Source organism: Ursus americanus, chromosome 7 (genome assembly GCF_024610735.1).
Source record: "Ursus americanus isolate L20-20 chromosome 7, mUrsAme1.1.p, whole genome shotgun sequence".
Lineage (NCBI taxonomy): Eukaryota > Metazoa > Chordata > Mammalia > Carnivora > Ursidae > Ursus > Ursus americanus.
This window is the reverse complement of record NC_142133.1, coordinates 22,348,569-22,374,188: the sequence shown is the minus strand read 5'-3', so window position 1 is coordinate 22,374,188 and position 25,620 is coordinate 22,348,569. Positions and strand designations below refer to the sequence as shown.

Sequence of the window (25,620 nt, the reverse complement as noted above, 5' to 3'; positions counted from 1 at the left end):
CTGCCTATAACACTATATTGAGAATGTTACTGACACTCTATCTCAGCCCTGCGGAAAAGGAGTGTCACGGATGATTTTCTAGGTCTGCCAGGGAGGGAGGGAATGTTGCCCATGTGCCAGATTTTAACCCTCACTATAATTTCATCTAAGTTCTTCATTTTATAAATTTAGAACTGAGACCAGAAGGGTAAATGGGTTGCCAAAGTCTTTTATCTTCTGGGGACATACAGAGAATATATTCTATACAGTAGAGTATAGAGTGCTTAGAATCAGGAACTAAATCTTATTCACCATTAGACCAGCCCACACCACCATCACTCTAACCCAATTTCAACCCCTGGCAAGAGAAGGTATCCAATAATTTGTTTACTGCACCAAAAACAATACTGCAGAGTAATCTTACAGTAGCAGCAAAGGGAGAACAGCAGTATAAATGCTTCTCTTGTAAAAAGAACTATAATTACACTACTTTCAAGAATAGGAACCTAAGCTGACAAAGGGTTTCCAGTAAGTGGTCTTGTACAGCCTGTGCTGATCAATATATAAATTCCACTGTAACACAGCTTTTTTAAAAAAATAAAAGAATAAGTTGTTTATTATCTCTTTTAACATAAAAATATCAAGGCAGTTTTTGGAAAGCATTTAGAAGAGGTCAGTGGCTCATACAGCTGGGGTAGTTTGAAGAGAAAGTAATGGACAGTTACTAACTGAATACCGACTATGTACCTAGCACTAGACACTGCTGTCTCACAACTGTATCACGAAGTATTACTATTTCGATTTTAGGAAAATTTTTCAATTTCAATAAGGAAACTGTGGTTTCAAGAGTAATTAACTATCCCAAGGCCAGAACCTAACTGTGGCCACATGGCTAGTATACAACAGCATTAGGATCTGAGCCCAGATCTGTTTGACTCCAAAACGCATGCTATTTCCCAACTGCAAAAAAAAAAAAAAAAATTCCTGCAATAACAAAATTGTCCTCACAAACCTTAAAGAACAATAACTGATTATGACTCTCCTGAAATTACGGATGAGTGTTCATCAAAAAAAACCACAAAGAGTTTTTGAAAACAAACACAAATTGGGAGGTAATTTTTACAACACACAATCCATGGGGATTAGCAGGCAATCTACATAAAGAACTCCTACAAATCTAAAAGATAAAAATAGGCAAAAAGCTTAACAGGGACTTCACAAAAGAAGGAACCCAAATGGCCAATAATATAAATACTTAACCTCAATCATCAGGGAAATGGCAAATAAAAAGCATGATGAGATAACATTTCATAAATATCAACAGGACAACATTTTAAAGTCTGATAAATGAAGCACTGGCAAAGTTGTGGAATGATTATAACATGTACACTACTAGGAGGAACACAAGTAGTACGATCACTTGGGAAAAATCGTTTGGCATATTAGTAAGGTTGATAATACACATACCCAATCATCCAGGAAATTTCATTCCTGAGACAAAGAGACAGACAGTGTGTGTGTGTTTGCATCTATCTCCACGTATGTATTAAGAGATGTGTAGACGACATACTCATAGCAGCCTTTTTATAAGAGCAAAAAACTGGAGTCAATCCAAATCTCTATCTACAGCAGAAGGAATAAATAAGCCATAGTGGAATACTCTACAGCTGAGAAAATGAATGAACCACAGCCACAAAATGAATGAATCTCAGGAATATAATGTTAATCTAAATGTGCAAGTCACAGAAAAATAACATAAAGCGTCATTTCTTTTACGTGAAGTCCAAAAACATACAAAATAAGAATTTTTGAAAGGATAACCCATAAAGAAGAGCAAGGGAATGATAAGCATAAAACTCAGGGCAGCAGCGGCTTTAGATGCGAGGAGAGAGGATCACACAGGGGACGATGAATATCCAACGGTAAGGTTCTTCTTCCTGAACCAGGTGGTGGTGGGTGCCTGAGCGCCCACTGGTTTATGATTCTGTAACAGATCTTTTATGGGCATTATTTTGTATGTACAAATCACTCAATAAAAAACTTCAAGAAGGCAATGGACCAGAAGGGCAGGACACTGAATATAAGAGGAGAAGTAACTGATGACAGACAAGAGGTCAGAGAAGAACAAAGGGAGCAGAGGGGCCCTTGCACTCAGGGGTTTAGCTTCCTGGACTCCAGTTCTGCTGTCTCAAAGCCAATGCCTTTTTGTCTAGGCAGGGAGGTGAGACTGTTTTTCAAATTTAGAGGTGTTCTAGAAAAGAACTAAAACGCCTGACTAGCCTAAATAAATTATTTAAAAAAATAGGGCTCCTCCACCTAAAAATTAAAGAACTTTACCAAGTATTTCTGTATTAAATGATTTACAGTCAGTGTATCCCTTTCTTCAACACCACTTAGCGACCGAAGGAAAAAAATGTGCCAATATTTCGGCAAAAGAAAAGACAAAAGATACTAGAAGGATATGGAGGTCCCTTACTTGAAGGAGTAGAGCAGTTTCTCCATTTAACATGCACACAAGTCACTTAGGGGTCTTGTTAAAATGCAAATTCTGACTGGACAGGTCTGGGATGAGACCTCTAAGAATCTGCATTTATAAAAAGCTCCTCACGTTGCTGTTCTGCAAACTTCACTACCGTAGCAAGAGACATTATGAGGACACCTTCTCCAGTGACATCTAAAAACAGAAGTGTGGGTGTCTCTAATTGGGATAGGTTCATTTTACCCACCAAGATAAAGAAATGGACGATACTATTCCTACATTATAAACTTGAGAACAGGATAACTGTTATCAGAAAAATCAAGAATACTAAACTAGGTCTTCTGCAAAGAAAAGGTGCTCTGAGAGACAGCAAAGACTGAAAACTTGAAAGAGAAATCCATGAGAAGGAAAGGGCTAATATCCCTTCTGACAAACCTACAGGAATAGCCTTTCCAGAAGGGATATTAGCCCTTTCCTTATGGAAGAATGGTTTCTAGCACTGAAGAAACCAAGACTACCAAAAGGAAATCCACAGAACAGTAATTAAAGACTGATTATAATGCAGATGTTGGTCATGACCCAACATAATTAAAGGAGCATCACATCGCTATATATATTACATATGTACGTGTGTGTGAATAGCTCTAGAATTCTAAGAGTATGCTCTTGAAACGAAAAACTTATTATTTTAATGAAAACCACATCAAATAATTTCTACTCATCATGTCTGTTTGTTTAGTAGTAGTAAAATCCTTCCATCTCAAAACAGTGCTTCTGCATGTAGAGTCACGCTTTCATGCTGCACTCAATAACCACTCAAACAAACTCTTCCAAGGAAACGCCAATGCCAAGTCTCTGCTAAGGATGTGTCACAAGTAGAGAGTGAGGTCTTCTCACTTGCTCCTACAACATCACAGACTGTTGTTACTAGTCTCACCCCAAGAGATGCGCTGCACAGAAAGCCTGCATAGCAGGAGCAGACCAAGTGAAAGCAGTTTCCTCACTGCCTCAATACTTAACTCTCAGATGAAGGGTTTGGTTAGTCCAGAGATGACAGCTACAAAGAGGGTAGCCTAACATAATTCTGCACCTGGTGTGTAAGTCAGAACAGCTAAACCCCCTGAACCATCAACACAGGATATTTTTTACAACATAATAAATCCAAATGTCTCGATAATCCATGGAAACAATACTCCCAAACATCTTTATGCATCACAATTTTATACAACCAAAGCAATGATGAAATCCAAATTCAAAAATATTCTACACTTTAATGGCCCTCTATTAGAGAAACTCAATGCACATAAACCACACAATTTACATTCAGTTCTACTCTACAGAGCCATATAAAATCAAATGCTGGATTCATTAGATTTTTAAAAAATAAAAGTAGATATGCCCTTGCATTGAAACACTGACCTTCCCTTCCAGTTAGCATACTGAAATTCCCTTTTTCACATATACATTTTAGAAGAGGTGACATTTAGAGATGTCCCATTTGCCATCCCACATTGAATACATGAATTGTAGAAGTGGCATTTAGAAGAGAAATTCCCGGTGTTCCCAGACTAAACAGATGAGGACATTGGGAATTATCACCTCCTTCTAACCAGATACCAGTCACAGAGGCCTTGGTGGTCTGCCTTTCTCCACCCCTCTCCCCAGCCACATCTGCAAAAAATATGTACACAAAAAATACATATAAACAAATACAAATGCAGTCAGTTACCATGATAATCCCATTAGTCATGACTGGATACTTAACGTGGCTAGCTAAATCAATCTGAATACCAATTTACCAACAATCATGACACCCACTTACCTAATAATCCGTAATAAAGAATCCAAATCTCTAACTGCTTCATTTACAGAAAAAGCAAATGATAAAAATAAAGCAAATACGGATAAAGAAACAATTTACTATCCACCAAAAACCTGCTCCTTTTAAAACAACTTACTGAATGTTAATATTTTTTAAAATGTCTCAGAGACATAAGAACTAAAACACATCAATCATTTCATTTCAAAAAATGGTTTCCTATAGGGAAAACGCATATTCTTAGTATTAACCAAAGACAGAGGTACTGTAATGTTATCGCCGTAAAGCTTCTATTAATCAACTTTTCACATATGAAGAAATCGATGGATAGCTGGGTTGTAGTCACAGATTATGGGTAATGCACAGAAAAGCACTGCGACTCCCAATACTGACTGCACCACTGCCTCCGCACACCACCGGGCCTGTCCTCCCTGCAGCCCCTCCCTACGGCTCAGGTCCCTCGGTCGGAGATCAGATTCCCGTCCGCAGCCGCAGGCCAGCTCCCTCAGCCTGTATTAGCGCTGCAGGACGCCCCTTCGTCCGAGCACTGCCCGACCCGCGGGGCGGGAAGGGTCACCCCAAACAGCAGTCTCCCCCCACCCCACCCCCCACGGCTAGGTGACCTGGTCCTCCAGACGCCACATCCAGCTGAAGCAGCATGACAAGGTAGAAGCAGCTCCCGGCCTCGGCCAAGGGCAGCCCCGGGCCTGGGTGGGGCCGGGCGGGGGCCGCAGGCGCCGAGTGGCCGTGCCAACCCCGGCAGCGAGAACCAGGGGAGGCTGCGATACTGCTGCATTGTGCTGCATCACGGCGAGGGCACTGGGAGCCATCCATCTTGCCAAAAAAGCACATCCCCGCCCAAATATACCCACCGTATCCATTTTTCTCCTCTGCTGAAGCACCCCCACACTCGCCCTCTCCTCGCTCTGGGGCCCGGCTTTTGATGGGAAAAATAATGGACTTCGTTTGTATACTGACATCGACAACACTCCCCTCCCCATCTGACGGCAGGCGCTTGGCATCTTTCCTCTCACAAAAACAAAGGGAAGGCTCCCCCCCCAAAAAAGAGGGCCGAGGGCGTGGTGTAAAGGATGAGGAAGAGAGGGGCTTCCAGCCCACCACCCCCCAAAGGCCGGCCCGGAGGGTCCCCGCGCTGGTACAAACCTGTTGAAGAGAGGGTGGCTGGAGCTGAAGGGCGGGCGCCGCCGCGGCTCCGCGCCCCGAGGCGGCTCACGCCCAGCCCTGGGAGAGTGAGGACGGCGGTGAGGGCGGGGGGCGGGCGCGAGGATGGGCGGGGGGGGGGGGGGGCGCCGGGCCGCCGCCTCCGGCTCAGCTGCAGCGCGGCGCAGCGGGGACCACGCCTGGCCGCATCCCCCGTACCGTTACGCGCAGAGTCGGGCCCTGTCAACGCCGCCCCCGCTCCTACCAGCCCCGGCCGCAGGGAGGGCACCCGAAAATACGCCCTCCCTGCTGCCCACTCAGTACCCACCCCCGCGCCAGGGGCAGCTGCGCCCTGCTGGAGGGAGGCGGCAGTGGACAGGGAGGAGGAATCTGCGCCGCCGCGCCCGAGGATGAGGCTGGGCGGTCGCGGTGCGCACAGGGGAGCTGCGTTCGCCTCACTGCGGAGCCTGCCTACCTCTGCCCGCATAGCCCGCGTACTAATAAGCACAGGATACCCAGGCTCCCCGCGCCGCCCCCGCCCGAGCTCTGCAGCCTCCCTGCCCCCACGCCGCTCCCAGGGCGCAGGGCAGCGGTGGGGCAGCGGCGTCCTCCGGGCCTGGGCCCGCGCCCCTCCTCCTGCCCTCCCGCCGCCCAGGAGCCCACCCGGGAGGCAGCCCCAGTGAGTTGGCATCTTCCTGCCTAGGCCCCCCACCTACCTCCCGCGGATAAGGGGGTGGGGGCGCCGGGGTCCCGTCCTCCTCCCGCTCCTCGGCGGCCGGGCGGGTGGGCCGGGAGGCGACTCCGCGGGGCTGTCCGCGGCTGGGGCCGGGGCTCACAGGACGGGACCGGTGGGCGCTGCTGCGCGGGGCTGCGCGCTCGCTCCGGACGGAGAGGCGGCCGAGGGAGGGACTGGAGGAATCCGCAGCCTGCACGGCAACAGCTGCACTGATTCCGGGGGCTGGGCGGGAGCGCCGGGCGGGGGGAGAAGGGGAGGGAGCAGCCAGGGAGGGGGCGAGGGGCGGGGAGAGGGAGCGCGCGGGCGCCGGGAGCGCGCACACTTGCGCGCGCACACGCTCTCTCCCGCACACCATCCACACTCAGCTCGGCTCTCCGCTCCTCCCTCCCTCGGTTCCTCCCTCGCCTGCCCTCGGCGCCTGCCCGGAGCCCCGCAGCGCCCACCGAGCTCCTGCTGCGCGTGCCTGCCGAACCTCGGGCGCGTCCACGCACTCCCCAGCCCAGGCTCTGCCCCGGCCCGCCGGCGACCTCGTCCTCTGCCGCGGGGACCCACCAGGGCTGGCCTAGGCAGGGTGGGCACCGCCGCCGCCGCTACCCGGGCAAAGGGACAATGGGGGCTTTGTCCCCACAGCCGGCGAGGGCCAATTTCACGTTTAATTTGAGGCTAATTTGATTATCGCCTTGCAAAGGGGCAGCCTAATTTTCTACGTGATTTGTGCAGCCTCTTTTCGCCCGCGATGTTTGCGTTTGGAACGCTACGGAGAGAGTGTTGTGGGAGGTTTTAGAACGTGGTTTGGTTGGTTTTGTTTTAGAATTTAGGTGCTGATGCCTTATAGGTTCTGCGCAGCCTGATGAAGAGCGACAGGGACCTCTCCGTGGGAAACCTTGAGAGATTGGGGCAGGGAGTTGTTACTCAGTGAAGTCAAAATCTACCCCCTCCCCCGCCCACCCCTTTGTGAGTGCTTCTTCACCCTGTCCCTCCGGGTAGGTGCGAACAGACCCTACAAGTGGTTTGTCCAACTCCTGCCTCTGGGCATTCTGGCTCACTTTAACCTAAAACCGGGTGCTCTTCCCAAGCCACCCTTGCGGAGTGGGGTCCTTCAAGCTTCAGTGCAAGCCCCGCGATGGCTTGAGGGTTCGATTTCTGCCCCTACCCGCAAGTCCTGAGATGGACACCGGACGCTTTGTCGAGTTTTTGTCAAGTGCCAATGCTCTTTCTCAACCAGTTTGCCCACCCAGTCAATCCCCGAGGCCATGTAGGAATTCTGGAACGGCCACTGCTGGGGAGAAAAGATGGTGTCATCACTGTGTCCACGAATAGAAACGCTCTTTAGAGAGCAGAGTCTAGGGAAACTGACGTTCTGCCTGCTTGTAGGTGCCCAACGGCGGCGGCACTGTAAGCTTTCAGAGGGAAGAGGGGCCCTTCTCGATTAAAAAAGCCCAAAGGCTTTTCTCCCTGAAGATCTGCCCCTCAACCATGAATTTAAAAACAGAACAAAACAGAAATAAAAGGTTAATAGTTTAGATCATGCTTATATCTCAAATCAATAGACCTGAGGGCTGATGAGTTTGTATTTTTTACATGTATGTTTAAATGAATATTTTTAAATAAATGTAAATGAAGTTGTTCCAGCAAAGTGATGCTGACTCTTCCTTTTAGTGTTCCACCATCAGTTTGAATGTTTGTACCAATGTTTGCTTCTGATATATATGAAAAAATATTGAGAAAGGCGAATAATTGAGCATTTTTCTCAGAGGGTTGATCCACACCTCCAGAAGGTGAACTCTCCAAGGACAGGATTCTTTTGTCTGTTTGTCCACAGTTTGTACATAGCAGGCACTTAGGAGGTGCTCAAAAAATATTTGTTGAATTGAATTGTACAGAATCAACATGTAAGTGGCTGCCCTCATTAGGTAATGCAGGAAATCCACCAGGAATGAAAGTTGTTTCCCTTTCACTTATTTTGCACCATGGCCCTCAGCACCTCCCCACCCACAATGTTAATGAAATACCAAAGAAAACAATGGGAATTCTGGAAAATGCTTGTTTAAATTCTTCCAGTGTTACTCTGAAATGGTGACTCGTAACAGCTTCCTTTATCACAGATAATAGTACTTGACTAACTCTTCATTTGCTGGATGAGTCACCTCCATTACTCCATTCCACTCCCTTTTAATTTTTAAAAATTTCTTTCAAAAAGGGAGGCCACACACAACCTTAGCAAGGTACTCTAATAAAGTGCCAGTAAGTATTCCAAAAATGTAAAAGGCAAGGATTCAGAGTTTCACTATAAATACCTGAGTTTTCACCAGACTTTCACTATAAATACACTATAAATACCTTCACAATTTTGAATTCTTACCCTTTGGTGGAAAAAAAAATCATCAACTAGGAGAGTCCAGTTGATGGCCAAGAAAAAGTAACAGGTCAAAAAAGACAGTCTAAATATGGAGAGATTATTGGAGAAGGCATATATTTCTGTGAAAGGCAAGAATCTAGAAAAAGAGGAAAAGCCTTAGTAATTAGGATAACTCAAAAGAATTATTCTCGAATATCTCAGAAGCAGCTTTGTTGAAGTTCTTCCTCACATTAGAAATCAAGATGATTTAAAGGAACCTAGAACTCATTGATATGTCTGTAACATACTGTAGTACTGCTCTCCATTTTTAAAACCACGTGATTATATATGGCTTTGTCTCCCATAGAAATAGTACTTTATTACAAAATTTTTCGGATATAAATTATTTTAATTTTCCATTCAAAATGTAGGGGAAAATACATCAACATATATATTAGTCACTATAGACTAGGTTATGATGTTATAATACACAATTCCCAAATTTCAGTATAATACATAAGTTCCAAATCAGCGAAAGTTAAATTATTGCTTATATAAAATCAACTGTGGTTCCAAGAGACTCTGTGGGGAATCTGTCTCCTATGTGTCAGTTCAGTGTTCCAGAATACTTGAATATTATGGTTTCTCCATGTCAGTAGGTACTTCTACAATCTCCACTGTTAAGGGAAGAGCATAATGGAAGGCTAAGTACCAGCAACTAAATACTTCCACCCAGAAATGACACAAGGTTACCTCCACTCACATTTCATTTGCCAGAGCAAGTCACATAGCTACACTTGAAACCAGATATTGATAAACAATAGTGCTGTCTGCCTGTTTTATTTAGAAAAGAAAGAATGACACTTAAAGTATTTCCTTGGTTACACTAAATTAGCTGAATTAAAACCCATCTTTTATTGTTTTGATAATAGCCTAAAATTTTAAACTTAGAACACATTTTGAAAATTTGAATAATTTTTTTTTCATCTCTGTTTACTCCTAATCTTAACTTCCTGTCAACTCTGAACTAGTCTGGGAAGTTTCCTCATAGTAGAAATGTTCTATTTGGGGCTTCACACATATTAATTTTGCACTGAGAAAGCCTAAAGACTTACATGTTTGAGCTGTCAATATCATGAATGAATAGTTTTTGAGCACTAGTAACACATTTACTGATGTATAAAATAATTCATTCTTTCATTTATTTAAGAAATAAATATGCCTTAACCTGTTCTAGGCTTTGAAATAGAGCAATGGGCAAAACAGTAAGAAAATCACTGCCCTCATGGATCTTCCATTCTAGTAGGATGAAAGTCAATCAATCAATAAACAAACAAGTAAAATAAATGTATGATGATAAATCTGAATAACCTAAATATGTAGAAATGATATTTATAAAATGAAGAGAATGAGTAGCCTTGGCTTTCTAGGAAACAATTCTCAAATTTTCTACTAATAAAAATAACCATAAATAAAAATTGTAAAATGCTTTCTAGTTTTTAAAGTGCTTTAGCAGATATATTTTTGTCCTTTTTGTTAGTTCTGTGGGGTAGATATTAACCCCATTTTATAGGTTAGAAAACTGAGGACACCAGTAGGTTAAATGAGTTGCCCAAGTTCACACTGCTACTAAATGGCACTGGTATCTTCTTAGAAGATAGCATATCAGAGCTTGTGTGCTTGGCATTGCATATTATTAAAAAGTAATTCTGTTTGCAAGATGAAAAAGTCCTTTGTGGGGTTGCCTGGGTGGCTCATTCGATTAGTGTCTGCCTTTGGCTCAGGTCATGATCCCAGGGAACTGGGATCGAGCCCCACATTGGGCTCCCTGCTTTTCCTTCTTCCTCTGCTGTTCCCCCTGCTTATGCTCTCTCGCTCTCTCTTGCTCTTGATGTCAAACAAGTAAATAATATCATTAAAAAAAAAAGTTCTTTGAGATGGATGGTGGTAATGTTTGCACACCTATGTGAATGTACTTAATGTCATTGAACTGTACACTTAAAATTTAGGGTAAAAAATGGCTAATTTTATGTTATATATGTTACCACAAGTTTTAAAAATGTTCTTAAAAAATAAAAATAAATATGTTTTAAATAATTCTAAATCGAGACCTCTAGAATAATAGAGTAAATGCTCTCTTAACTCTTCTTCAGTTAACACACTTGTTGGATTACACTGTCCATTCCCTCTGTATTGTGAGCCTATTGACGGATGTCCGTGGCACACAAGCACACTCTGACAGTAGGCTATACTCTGCTACACCTGTATTTTTCAGGTCCCACCATTGTGCTATATATTTACCAAGTCAATGGAGTTTATTCCCAAACTTATTTATGCCAGTTATGACAATTGAACCTATTTTACTTAATAATTATACATATAATTAAACATTACATAAATCAATTAAATACGAGTGTGCAAAGAGACTCCTTTCAGTGATAACTAAGTTGCATATTTTTAAACGTCTGATTAAAGGCTAAAAATATTACCATCAAATTATAGGTGGGCAAGATAACAATAAAATTTAAGGAGGAGTGGAGATTATAAAAACCTCGAAATACCCAGAGTCAAGTTGCTTTGCTAGTGTCTCTAAGTTCTTAGTCAACTTAAAAGAAATCAAAGTGTATCAGATAGCTTTGGCTTATGCAAAAACAAAGTGGTCTTTCACTCAGTAAACATGTTGGAAGAAACACTTTGACTATCAACAGGTTACCAGGTGAATGTACATTTATAAGTTTCAAGTAAAGTAAAATTTTATGTCTTTTTCCAGATAAAAGTCTATTTTTTTTCAAAATATGTCTCAAGGATTAGGCAATAAATTATTAGCTACGGCACCAAAAGCATGAGTAACAACAATAAAAATAGACAAATTGGATTTCATCAAAATTAAAAACTTTTGTACATCAAAAAACATTATCAAGAAAGTGAAAAAGCAGTCTAGGGAATAAGAGAAAAATATTTGTAAATTACACCTCTGATAAGGGTCTAGTATCCATAATATATAAAGAACTCTTACAACTCAACAACAAAGAAACAACCCAATTCAAAAATGGGCAAAGGACTCAGAATTTTCTACAAAGAAGATATACAAATGGCATTTGAGCACATGAAAATATGTTCAACATCATTAGTCATTAGAGGAATGCAAATCAAAACCATTCTGAATGCCATTTCACACCCACTAGGATGGCTTTAATTTTTTTAAAAAAAGAAAGAAAGTAACAAGTATCAGCAAGAATGTGGAGGAATGGAAGCCTCATATATTGCTGGTGGAAATGTGAAATGGTGCAGATGTAATGGAAAATAGTTTGGTAGTCCCTCAAAAAGTTAAATGGGATTACCATGTTATCCAGCAATTCCATTCCTAGGTATATGCCCAAAAGAACTGCAAACAGGTACACAAACACTTGTACACAAATGTTCATAATAACACTATTTACAATATTCAAAAGTTAGAAACAACCCAAATGTCCATCAATGGATGAATCAAAATATAGTATATATATGTACAATGAAATCGTATTCAGCCATAAAAGGAATGAAGCAATGATACATGTTACAATGTGGGGGAAAAAATAACGGACACAAAAGGTCACTTATTATATGATTCTGTTTATATGAAATATCCAGAAAAGATAAATCCATAGAGACAGAACATAGGTTGTTGGTTGCCGGGGACTGGGGTAGGAGCAGGGGAGAGAATGGGGTATAACCATTTAATTGGTATGGAATTTTATTTGGGGGTGATGAAAGTATTTTAGAACTACATAGAGGTGGTAATTACACAACATGATGAAGATACTAAATGCCACTGAAGTGTTTGCTTTAAAATAGTTTTATGTTATCCGAATTTCACCTCAATTAAAAAATTATAATTCAAGGGGCGCCTGGGTGGCACAGCGGTTCAGCGTCTGCCTTCGGCTCAGGGCGTGATCCCGGCATTATGGGATCGAGCCCCACATCAGGCTCCTCCACTAGGAGCCTGCTTCTTCCTCTCCCACTCCCTTGCTTGTGTTCCCTCTCTCGCTGGCTGTCTCTATCTCTGTCGAATAAATAAATAAAATCTTTAAAAAAAAATTATAATTCAAAAGTGAAAGTCTTTTTTAGTCCTCATTTAACATCATTTTTCAATTAACAACCAACCACTTGTCAGATCAGGTAAATGAGCTTCTGCATGTTTTTTTTTTAAGATTTTATTTATTTGCTTATTATTTATTTATTTATTTATTTATTTATTTATTTATTTATTCATCAGAGAGAGAGAGAGTGAAAAGCAGGGGGGAGCAGCAGGCAAAGCAGGCAGAGGGAGAAGCAGGCTCGCTGATGAGCAAGGAGCCTGATGGGGGACCCCTGGGATCATGACCTGAGACGAAGGCAGCCGCTTAACCAGCAGAGCCACCCAGGCATCCCTGCATGTTCTTTAAAACTTTCCTACATGCTCCTCTTGAAAAAGGGTTTGTCACAATTTACCTCTCATGTATAAGCTGACTATTTTACTTGTCTATTTTCAGACGGCTTGATTCTAATTATCCCACCACAGAAATACAAAAGTGATTCTGAGTCCTTATTATTGGGAACAAACAAGAAATGAGGGGGGCGGGCTGCTGGAACCTCCCTTCGGCATGTACCAACTGAGGATGAGGGTGGGAAGAACCCTGAGGGTGTTGGCCCTCCATAAAACTTTGTGCACTCTTTCTTCATCTTCTCAGCCTGCGCTGTCCCATACAGTAGCCTCTAGAAATGTGGCTGGAGTGACAGAGAAACTGAATTTCTAATTTGACTTAATTTTAATGAAGTGAGATTTAAATTTAAAAATTGGCTCTTGGTTTCAGTCATTAGAAAATGTTTAGCTATGTTTGGAACAACTTGTATATTTGAATCTACTTGCTTTAACTCTAAATTTCATGAAATCTACATACATACCAGATTCAAAGCCTTGGTTAAAAAAAAAAAGACGTAAAATATTTCCATTTTTAAAATATCCAATATATGTTAAAATGATATAATCTTGGATATAACGGGTTAAATAAAACCTATTTTCAAAATTAATTTCGCCATTTCTTTTTATTTGTTCAAATAAGGCTATTGCAAAATATTTAAATTACGTATGTGGTTCACATTCTATTTCTATTGGACAACTTTGTTCCAGAAATTGTCAATGGGGACTCCAATAACTGGCATCCTCACTATTTAGGCTCAGGAAAACTGAAGAAAAGCAACTAGAATTTGGAATATGCTACCAAGCAAGAATCCAAAGTGAGGTCAAGTTTCCAACGTCCGGGCTTTCCGTAGCGCTTCCATCACAATGGCCTTGGCATCTGTGGGTGGCAAGCCATGGTGCTCTTTGTGAGCAGAAGGCAGACATGGCTAGTATTTTCATGACTGGTGTCATTCTTTCGAAAGTCCAAAGATGACCTTGGCAATAACAGAGGACCCTTGCATCAAGATAACCCCACCCCACCAATGTGACATAGTTTGCCACGCTATGTAAAGGATTCCAGAAGTGGGCTAGATTCATGCCTAGAATTCATTCGAGAAATTGCCGAAATTCATAGGCTGATGGGTGAACAACAAAGAGAAAAAGAAAAATCACTTCCCCACAGAGGTCAGAAAAATTTAACATGCCACTAGTTCGAGGAGAAACCCTTGGGTCTGGATTAAGTGATTAGATCTTGTCTGCTTTGTCCCCTAATTATATTTCCGGTGTTGGACTCTCCTCATTTCCCATCCTATGCCCTCAGATTCTCAGTGGGTGCGGATGCCCGGTCACAGCATAAAGGCTATATCTCCTTCTCAGGGCGTGACGATGAAACACTAAGACTATCTAAACATCAGCTGTGGAGGCAATGAAATTCTTTCCTTGCTTGCTTCTCATGGCTGGCACGCTGGGTTCTCCTCTTGGGTTTTTTCTTTTATACACAGGCTAGACCAAACAAGAGTTCAATTTTAATGATAAGCATTTATTTAAGACTGAAATTGGAACCCTTAAAGAATCACAAAAAAGAGAAAATACTGTATTTGCTCAATTTCGGTTAGTAAGCATTCCCCCCAGATGAGATAGAAGTATAATAAAAAGATTTTTTTAAGTAGGCTCCAAGCCCAGCACAGAGCCTGATGCAGGGCCTGAACTCACCACCCTGAGATCAAGACCTGAGCTGAGATCAAGAAGGCAGTCGCTTAACTGACTGAGCCACCCAGGAGCCCCAAGGAATAATAATTTTTTGTTGTTTTAACACTGTTATTTTTGTCACTCATGTTTATCTGTAGGCATTTTGATAAGTACATGTACTCATTTTATTATTACTTCTCTGTTTATTACACGTACTTTTTATACTATTATTACACCGTTTTACCAATGAGGAAATTGAGGTTACAAATCGATTGGGTTAGTTGTCTGAGGTCTTAACAGCTAGTAAGTGATGAAAACAGAATTCAAACCCAAGTTTCTAAGTTTGTTTCTAAGTCTGAAAAGGGAAATAAGATCTTAAGATATTTTACTTACTAGCTTTAAAAGCAAACTTAATGACTCAAGATATGGGGTCAAAGGTATCGTTTTTTTAACTAAAATAATTTTAATAAAACTTTAAAGAAACTTTTTTAGATGAAGCCTGTAAGGATGTATCTAAGTTTGAGGAAGTTTTAAGTACCTAGATTCTTATGTGCTTATGTTTCAAAGTTCATTCAACTTGAAAGTCATCGGTTCCTTAACAAGTGCTGCCAATATGAAATAAGAAAAAATACTTGAAACAGAAAATCCCCCTGTGTTTGGCGAACAGAGCGGTATTGTTGTTTGTTTTTAAAAGGGGACAGGAGATGGGGGTAGTGGTGGGGGTGTTTGTTTTTATGAGGTCTGCTTTGAAAAGCTCTTCTAAAGCCTTCCCAGGAGCGGCCAGGCGGGAGTGCTGGGGTTTGATGCCGCGGATGCTGGCTAAGTGCGGGCCTGCCTCAGCTGCAAGTAATTTAATCTCACAATTCTCTCCGAACGGGACCTTGGACCAAAGCAAGCTGAGAATGCCATACACTGGGTTTCTCATGGCTGCAAGACTGTGGTAGAAACAAAAATATTTACAGGTCTAAGTTTCTTAAAGTGGTGGGTTACTTAACTTTGAGAGGAACGTTTCACCCATTTGGGAGGAAGGTTGATGCTCCCCGGGAGGTCGATTCTGTGGGCAAGCTGGAAAAGTCTGAAAGATTTCCCTGAACCGCGCCTTAGTTGTTGGGGCGTAGATGCTAGCTATCATCTTTAACCATCCTTGAAAGGAGACTCAGAGCTCTGAGTCCTCTGCTCCTCTGTTCATTCGCCTTCCTAGAGGGTTTGAGAATTTGCTAGGCTGCCCCCTCCCTTCCTCCTCAATAGAATTCTCCAGATCCTCCAGAAAGATCACCCCGAGACCTTTCCCATGACCACCGGCTACATCCCAGGTGCACGGAAGCCTCTGTTTGCTAAGCAACACTGCATCAGGTGCCATGAACTGGGGAATCAAGATGGCTGCCTTGAGAAGAAAACTCCAAGAATACCTAAACGGCCAAAGTTTCACCTTTCCGATGACAAGCATGCCAGAGGGGTTCATGTTCCGGTACAGAGCGGCAACAGTAAATGAGTACATCATTCCTTAGTTCAACCTTAGCCTCACTGAAAACTGCAAACAAATAAGATAAACATCTGCTTTTGTTAAAAGTCATTGTCACAGTCAGAGGTTTCTCTTTTAACTTTTTCTTTGACTCAGCAATACATTCACGTAATTAAAAACTCAAAATGGTAAGGGTGCCTGGCTGGCTCAGTCAGAAGAGCATGTGACTTGACCTTGGGGTCGTGAGTTCGAGCCCCATATTGGGTGTCAAAATTACTAAATAAATAAATAATCAAAATGGCATTAAAAGGAATGCATTGAAATTTTCACTCTCACCCTGTCCCCACCCACCCCATACCCCACCCCATTTCCTATAGGTAACCATTTTAAAATTTTCTTGTGCACCTGCCCCGTGTCTGTTTAGGCATATATAAACAAAATCAAATACATATTCTTGTAATTTCTCTCTCTTTAGCATACAACAGGGAGCATTCTACAAACACTGGCCTGCACCTTGCTTTTTTTCACCTAATGCGTCCTACAGATCATTTCTCATCAGCTTTCCTTATTCTTAGTTGTTGTTGTTACAGCTGCATAGTATTTCGTGATACGCCACACTTTATTTATTTGGGTTGTTTCAGTCTTTTGTTTTTATAAACGGTGAAAACAACTATTTCTGATCAGACATTTCTGGCTCAAACTTCGTTTCTTCTATTTCCTTGAAGTTCCACAGGCTTCTAGATGGCAGCCCAAGGGGTGTTTACTGGACTTATAGAAAGGTAGAGATAGAAGTGGCTTTAGAGCGGGCTTAATCCAACCCACTGTTTTAAGAAAGGGGAAACCAAAGCTCCTGTAAAGTGGCTTGCCCAAGGTTACAGAGTGGTTGGCCTGGGACCAGAATAGGTTTACAGATTCTCAGCCTGAAGTTGTACCTGCTAGATCACACAACTGAGTGCTGAGTGGGGGAGGGGGGATGTGGGGGGGTGTAGGGGGGTGTCTGTTGCTCCTCCAGGAATATAAAACTCATTGAACACAAAGTCAAACAGGGTAAGAGCCAAGAGGGGACTACAAAGCCCCTTGGAACAGGGGATCCCCTGGAGCAGGAAGATACCTGGTTAGGGAAAATCTGGACAGACTTCATCAAGGAGGTAACATTCATGGCAGGCCTGGAAGGATGGATAGGATTTCACCGGGAAGAAAAGGTGAGGAAAGGCAAGAGCACAGTTGTGGGTATAGGAGCCTGGTGTGGCTGGAGCACAGCATATGATTAGAAAATGAGACTACTAGTAGCTTTATGTTTTTTTTAAAGATCTTATTTATTCATTAAAGAGAGAGAGAGAGAGAGAGAGAGAACAAGTGGGGGCAGGGGCAGAGGGGAAAGCAGACTCCCTGCAGAGCACGGAGCCTGATGTGGGGCTTGATCCCAGGCCTCTGGGATCACAACCTGAGCCAAAGGCACATGCTTAACCAACTGAGCCACCCAGGTGTCCTACTAGTAGCTTTAATAAGAGTATTAAACACTTACCCTACGCCAGGTGTTATTCTTAGTGCTTTATCAATACTAGCCTTTAATTCTTCACAACCTGTGAAGCAAGTACCATTATTATCCCCATTTCACAGGTGGGGACACTGAGACGCAGAGAGAGTCAATAACTCGCCTCAAGGCCTAAGGCATACAGTAAGGTTACATTCTACACGTCTGACTCTAAAGCAGTGTTAACACTTCCCGTGTTCTTGGGAGATGAGACTGGAAAAAGATAATCTTATTAGAGAGGATATTGGGATGCATGTTGAAACACGGAAAGATTTATACTACCGTGTTTATAAACAGAAGGAAATAAATGTTTATTGAGCATATACTCTATCTTCAAAAAATCATGTAAGAGAGAGATTATTTTCCACATAATTCAGATGGGGAACTAGGGTTCCGAGTGGGAAGGTAACTTGCTCAGACTCTCCAAGCTGTCAAGTGGCAAAGAGAGCCTCCAAGGCCTGTGTCTGGATGAAAGCCAGTGCCTGTGCACAGGCTGACATTTGTCCAAATATAGCCCACAGAATACTCATGCGTAGCCTAGAGGGGAATGGCGTTTGTGGTCAACGAAGCTTGGGAAATGCTAAGATAAACAAAGTTAGACCTTACTTTGATGGCAGATTTTCTCAGAGACTTTAATATATTTGCATGCTTCATAAATCAACCAAGAGGTAGATGTTACGTCTCACATTTCCAAAACTAATCTTCCCATGATGCTCTCTTCTCCCATCATTCCCAAGCCCTTTGTTCAAGTCACATTCAGTGGAAATGGTGCTGGGAGGAATACAGTTTGGGAAAGCCTGAATAGAACATACTGGAGAAAGAAAGGAAGGAAATCTGTGTTTCCTGATCAGCTGGGCATACACACACTGTTTACAAATCTATAATGTTTAAATATGAAGAGTGCTGGAATCTTACTTTCTGAGGACTGCACAGAAAAGAAGCTACCCAAACTTCCATATCTCAGAAAACTGATATGTTTTGTTTGGTTTTGGTTTTGGTTTTTGTACTTGTTTGTTTTATGTATCAAAATGGGAAAACCTGATTTGATTTCTAAAGCAGAAATCTCCCAATTTCTATTCTAATTCTTTCATGCCCCAAGGTAAAGATGTTGGGATGTTGGGAACTAAAAAGTATATGCTGGCCATGCTTTTTAGGTTATGCCTGTGAACTTAATTTCTGATTAGCTGGTGATTTATAGTCTGATGTTGCTATGGTATCACCATTAAAGAGAGTATGTTCAAAAGGAATAACTTCGGGGCCCCTGGGTGGCCTAGTTGGTTAGGCGTCCAACTCTTGATTTCAGCTGGGGTCTTGATCTCAGGGTTGTGGGATTGGGCCCCTCATTGGGCTCCATGATGAGCATGGAGCCTGCCTGGGATTCTCTCTCTCCTTCTGCCCCTATTCCCCACCTTGCTCCTGGTCTTAAATAAATACATAAATACCTTCACCCTTTCCTTCAAACTGTCTCATGAAATGTAAAACTTACACATATGACATGGGTAAACCAAGGAAAACCTTTGTCATTAAGAAAGGATTCTGCAAATCTTGAGCAGTCTGTGCAAATAATACCCTTTTACTGGCTACAAATTCTGCCTGTCAAAGGACATTTTTCTAAGCAATCGTTATTATATTTGATAAGTTGAATGGAGCTTCCTTTTCAATTCTAGAAGTATTTTTTTAATTTGTGGGAGGATTATTGGAATGGCCAGAAATGCTGTCGGTGCTGGTTTTATTACCCCATAAAATCACCCAACTATAAGAATGAGAGGACGACTTCATAACATTCATTCTTATTTTGAGAGCTGGGGTGTGGGTGGAGGCTTAGATACAACTCCAAGTTCTTGCAAAAACCTGTAAAATTACTAGTAGTTGTGCCATTTCATACTTTTAGAGATGTTTGATAGGGTCTCTTCAGATATAGGCAAGATTAACTGCTGGATACGTTTCCTAAGAAAGTTTTTATAACAAAGTACTTTGCTGCTGCTGCTCCTATTGCTCTGAAACTTAATTTTGATGACTCAAGGCTGTGGGTAAAGTCCAAACTCCCTCTTTTACCCTCACTCTGACTGGAAGGTAGAATATTTAGGATAACCGTCACTTCTTTTGCCCTAAGTCTATGGGAAGAGGAACCCAAAGGAAAAACACAAATAAAAAAGATGTAGTCACTCATAATCTTTCTTAGGCCAAAATAAACAAAATAGAGCTACAAATGCTAGTGAAACACATTGAAAATTGAACAGCACAGGAAAGCTGAGAATGATGCTAATTGCAATAAAATACAAATCCATGCATAACCTAATGAACATAAATATCTACTTTCTTTTGCATACCCTATAACCTGGTCATATGCATTGGGATGTTTCTCAAGCATGGGCAACTGAGATCCCGAACCTATGAAACATACCAGCCTCGTGAAAATTTTCCCATCTTAGGAATCACTGGAACTGGGATTCTGTACCATCCTAGTGGCTTTTTGGTTTCGGAATTGTGTAGGAAATATTGGGTGAAAGGAAACTTGAGACTGGTGTCCTGAATTATAACCTTGCCACCACCCATCCTATGAGCTCAGACAAATGACTTCATCTCTTGTCCCTGTTTTATTATCCCCCATTCCTATTCTCGTTCTTTCATATCCAGAGCTGTACATGTCATCTGAAGCCTTGGGCACTTTGCATCATGAATCAGGAACAAATCCAAGTACCTGGTTAGGAACCTTAATTTCTGCATAAACTTGGTATTCAATTTTTATTAATGGTGTTTCATGTTCTGGACCATTTCTTACACATTTATACATTTTCTCCTGGTCCTCGGAAAACTAAAGTCTCTGTGGAACATTCCATGAATGATCATCAGCATTATGTTCCACTAAAATAACTGGGACCTATTTATAAACCACAGGAAATTGTTCTTGCTGAGGATATTGTCTGAATAAGTAATTTAAAAAATGGAAAACACTGTCAGTCATCCATATGTTTTCTCTATTTATTGTTTCCCAAACTGGCCTGGAGTGTTCCTATCTCTATACCTTTGTTTAGGCTCTCCCCACAGCTTGGAATGCCTTCCCCACTCACTCAAATCCTCTCCTCCTTTTAAACTTCTGCACAAATATCGCTTTTTTCAGGTAGAGGTTTCAATATCTTTTGACGTGGCTCCTTACCCCCTAAAACCTAGGAATCTTTTTTTCCCTCAAATCTGTGAGTCACTTGTACCCCCAACATATCACTTAGCACTTAAGTCCCACCCTATTTGGTTTTCCCCTTTATACCATTACATAAAACTGGAATTTCCAGAGAGACTGGGAACTCCTTGAGGAGGGTGTCCTACATGATATAACCAAGATAGATCCAGCACAGAGCCAAGAACATGGACAGCCCATAGTGTGGTTGATATAAGGTGATGGTTTTCAAAAGGTCTAAAGCCAAATGAAAGAAAATCCCAGAAACCCTATGTGCAAGATAGACAAAAGTTGACCTAGTGTGGTAGAAGTTGGGGTAAAGATAGGTATACTGGCATCCTGTAAACTGGACCCCGTTCCCTACCCTCCTCTCTGTGCAGATGCTGGACCATCCCCACAGTTCACTCTACCTTTCCCCCCCGCCCTGTGGGTGCCCAGTGTCCTCAGGCATCTGTGCGGGGAAACTAGCCTTCCCAGCTCCCTAGCAGCCTCATTCCATTCCCTCCAGGCATAAGCATAGATGTATCTGAACTGAGCTGTTAGGACTCTCCAGTGTGTTAACATTACCCCCCTCCCCAAAATGTGTGCATTCTTACAAGATTTTTCTAGAGAGAGCGCCTCAACCAGACCCATAGTCCCTAACCCGTCACTTGGAGAACTCAGTATGGCTGATCATAGAACAACTTTGGGCCATATTCCCCACATCCTACTGCCCCAGCATATTCCCTTAGGAATGCCTGTGTGTTTGAAATTCTGCAAGTCCCCAGTAGTACTTTCTGTCAACACAAACATATTCTTCCCCATAAGCAAAGTTCTCTTTTCTCCTTCATATTCTCAATTAATTGCAAGGCAACAGAGTAAACAAAGTTACTGGTACTACCTTTTTTTTATTGAGGTAAAATTGACATATAACATATATTAGTTTCAATATATGAAATTGTAATGATTTTATACAAATATATATTGCAAAATGATTGCCACAATAAGTCTATTAATATCTGTCACTGTTCATAGTTACAAAATTTTTTTCTTGTGATGAGAACTTTTGAGATCTACTCTCTTAGCAATTTCAAATATGTAATACAGTGTTATTAACTATAGTCATGCTGGTGATACTTTTTTCTGTGCTATTTTTAATGAGTGAAACAAAACATCTAAAACTGCAGCTTCTGGAAGACCTATTTGTTCTTGCCGGTCTTATACTTCTCCTCGAACTTGACCATGGCCTCTTGTCAGGCCTTGCATTTAGGAGCAGGGTCTCAGAAGACATCCTTATTGATGACAGTTTTGTCCAAGGGGATATCCACAGAATACCTTGTGGACATGAGTGATCATAGTTATAAACTTTTGCAGAGGGCTTGATCTTTGACCTCATGGCGATTTTCTTCTTACTCATGGCAGCTGTCATTTTGGCCGGGCTAGCGGTCAATTCCAGCCACCAGAACATGGCTGTAAGGATGGTCTGGGGTATCATCATCAATATTCTTCATGATGATTGCTTTGTGTCCGGAGTAGCATCCAGCCAGGACCAGCACCACCTTCCAGCGTTTCATGAACTTGCCCATCTTGATACCAGCCACTCAAGCCTACGGCAGAAAGTTCTGGTGGTACTTCTAATGGCACAAGCCATGTCTCATTCAGAGTGCAGGAACAGAATGAAGAGTGGCTGTCCCATCCACTCCTTAGTCCTGGAATCATTCTAGCCCCTCCCACCCCAGCGCTGTACCGCACTCCTCAGACACTGACCACCATGGCCGCCTGCTCTCCCTGGCTTCACGCTGGCGTTCTTGCTCCTCCCTTGATTTGCCAAACATGCTTATTGGACCAACAATGGCTTTGTCCTTGACTTTACACCCTATTGACCTCTTTGGATGTCGGGATCCAGTTTTCACTTCAGACCTAACTCAGACCCTGGTGCTCTTAGTTTTGTTCGCGGACCAGTGGCTTTTCCAGGTGCGCTGATCCTGGCCACTTCAGTCACTTCAAAACACCAGGCGCCGCCAACCACACGTGGTGAGATGCACCTGCCAGCTGGAATCTGGGGCTTCCTCCAGAGACCCTCTTGCCCGGTCCTGACTTGCCTGGGCTACAAGCCCACTTCTGTTCATATCCACACCCTCAACTTAGCAACTCCAATTTCAGTAGCCTCCGGACTTCACACTGCATGTGTTCTTCCAGATACGTAGACGCTGCATACCTCTGCAGACTTTGGCCTTGGACACCTTTGCGGCTCCCTGTGCCCTCTCAAGCCCTTTGCCAGCCCTGCCCCCAGTATCTGGCCCACCGCAAGGAGAAGTCACGGTGTCACCATCACCAGTGTGGGACTTCCACTGGCCCCTGAGGAGCAGACATAAGCCAGTCAGGGGAATCATTTTCCTGATAAACCAGTCAAGGAGAAGAGCGTTTTGATTTCCTGAACTCTGCTGTGCAGGTCAGGAGACGATTCTCAGAGAGAGAGAGAAAATGGGAAACGTCATTCTGCACATTTTATAAAGGAAAAGTGATTTAATCTCTCTTCCATCATTCTACCAGATGGGATGAGTCCTGCTGGGAATGTGCTGCGAGGAAATGTTCATCAGGAAGAGAAGTAAAGGACTCAGGACTCTTGTTATCCATCTTCCATAAGCGGTCATTTCTTTTTTCTTTTTCTTTTCTTTTTTTTTTTTTAGGGAGAAAAAAGTGTTGGCTTGAACTCCTTGTGCTTTCTTATGTAATAAAAAAGTCAAGCAAAGGGCATGTCTTGGTTCGGCCGGGACTCGGCAGACTGCCTGCATTATTACAGTGCTGGGAGTCTGAGGCTCTTTGCTCCTTGAGGATTATCATACAATTCCTCCCTCAGTGGTAAGCCTCTTTCCATGCAGAAGGGGCTCATCTCAGGGCAGGCCATTATGATGCCGACTCCACTGGTGATGTTTAGCAAGTGTTGAATACATCTTAATGGTTTTATTGTATGAATTCTAAACTTAGGGGCAAGATTTCCAAAACCAGTGCTCTTTTGAGTTAACTATGGTAAGTCCCTCACCCATCTAGGGCCCTTTGCTCTTTGGTAAAATGATAAGGGTTGATCCCATGTAACATCAAAGATATCCTCCAGCTTTGAAATTCCCTAACTTTGTAGTAGACCCTAGGTGGCATCTAGGCACTGATTGGAAATCTATAACTCAGTAAGATATTCTAGAATTGAATGTATTGGTATCCCTCAGCAATCATAGTAATAATCTTAGCTTCAAAAGGAAACCATCTTTTTTTCCCAATAAATAACAAAGATTAAATGAGATAATGTATCCATGGGAAGAGCTAGCATAAAGGGGTACAATACGTTTCAGTTAATGGGGCATTTCCTATACCAGCATTTCCCAAAATATCATTCTAGAAATGCTATTCTTTTACCTGGATTCACCAAGGCAATTATGTCTTAAAACTTCCTTTATCATTTTTTTAAAGATTTTATTTATTTATTTGACAGAGATAGAGACAGCCAGCGAGAGAGGGAACACAGCAGGGGGAGTGGGAGAGGAAGCAGCAGGCTCATAGCGGAGGAGCCTGATGTGGGGCTCGATCCCATAACGCCGGGATCACGCCCTGAGCCGAAGGCAGACGCTGAACCGCTGTGCCACCCAGGCGCCCCGCTTTATAATTTTTTTTATGCATGTAGGATCCAATCAAGATTCACATATTGCCCTTAGTTGTCGGCTCTCTTCAGTTATTCTTACTCTAGAAGAGTCCCCTTTTCATTCTTCCTAACATCGATAAATTTGAGGAGTCCAGGCTGGCTCTCTTACAGAGCATCACACAAGCTGGATTTATGCGGTTGTTTCCTGGATTTATGCGGTTGTTTCCTCATGTTTAGATTCAGAACTAACACGTTTGGCAAGAAAACTACATAAGTGATGTTCGTACTGTGATTTTTTAAAACTATTTTTACTTTACCTTTCATCTGGGATCAAACATGACAGATATACGGAAGGTAGAGACGGAAGGTGCTCCCAGACGCCAACTCCCAGAAACAACCAGCATTTACATTTTAGTGTATATGCCGTCACATTTTTCTTCTTTCACACAGAACAAAAATGGAATCCTTTTCTACACGCTTTTTTGTAACTGGCCCTTTTTCCTTTCGACTGCGTCTTGGAACACTCTACGTGAGGACCTGTGTCTCTACCTCATTCTTTTCCGTGGTTTGTTTCCAGTTGTCAGCTGTTGGGAACTATGCTGCAATCATCATTCACGTACGTTTTTGTCTTTGTGTACTTCTGTGAGCTTTTCTATAGATTACATTCCCAGAAGTGACGTTTCTGGATCAACTTTGACATTGCAAAACTGCCACCACCAAACGCTGTATCAATTAACACACTCAATGAATATGTGTGAAAGTAACGGTTTCCTCACATCTTCGCCTGGTTTTACCATCCCGCTTTTTGATTTTGCCAACTGAAAGTGAAAATTGCTATATCATCATCCCTAGAATTTTTAAAAAATATTTTATTTATTTATCTGTCAGAGAGAGAGAGAGCATGCACAAGCAGGGAGAGCAGCTGGCAGAGGGAGAGAGAGAAGCAAGCTCCCCGCGGAGCAGGGAACCCGATGCTGGACTGGATCCCGGGACCCTGGGATCAAGACCTGAGCCGAAGGCAGATGCTAAGCAGACTGAGCCACCCAGGAATTTTTAAACCATGAGCAAGGTTAAGTATATTTTTGTATGTCTACTTCCTGGGTTTTTTGTTTGTTTGTTTTTCCTGAATTATTTGTGTGTATCCTTTGCCTACTTTCCACAGGATTGTTTATCTTTTTCTTACTGGTTTGTAACACTCATTTTTATGTTAAATAA

The 25,620-nt window shown here is 42.4% G+C and overlaps 1 protein-coding gene and 2 pseudogenes across 2 annotated transcripts in view; 1 reads left to right on the top strand and 2 right to left on the bottom strand.

Moving 5' to 3' along the window:
* SPTBN1 (spectrin beta, non-erythrocytic 1) overlaps positions 1–6,374 on the bottom strand; it is a 190,345-nt gene extending 183,971 nt beyond the window's left edge. The window contains exon 1 of one of the 2 annotated variants that reach the window (XM_045787980.2): positions 6,155–6,374. The gene's annotated coding sequence lies outside the window, so the exon portion shown is untranslated. Of the gene's footprint in view, positions 1–5,441; positions 5,520–6,154 lie in introns of those variants that run through there. The other variant, XM_087863401.1, reaches the window with a different exon arrangement.
* LOC148109645 (uncharacterized) lies at positions 1,888–6,132 on the top strand (annotated as a pseudogene).
* A 15,650-nt stretch (positions 6,375–22,024) lies between the features above and the next one.
* Positions 22,025–22,357, bottom strand: LOC123786112 (large ribosomal subunit protein eL27 pseudogene; annotated as a pseudogene).
* Between the last annotated feature and the right edge of the window lie 3,263 nt (positions 22,358–25,620).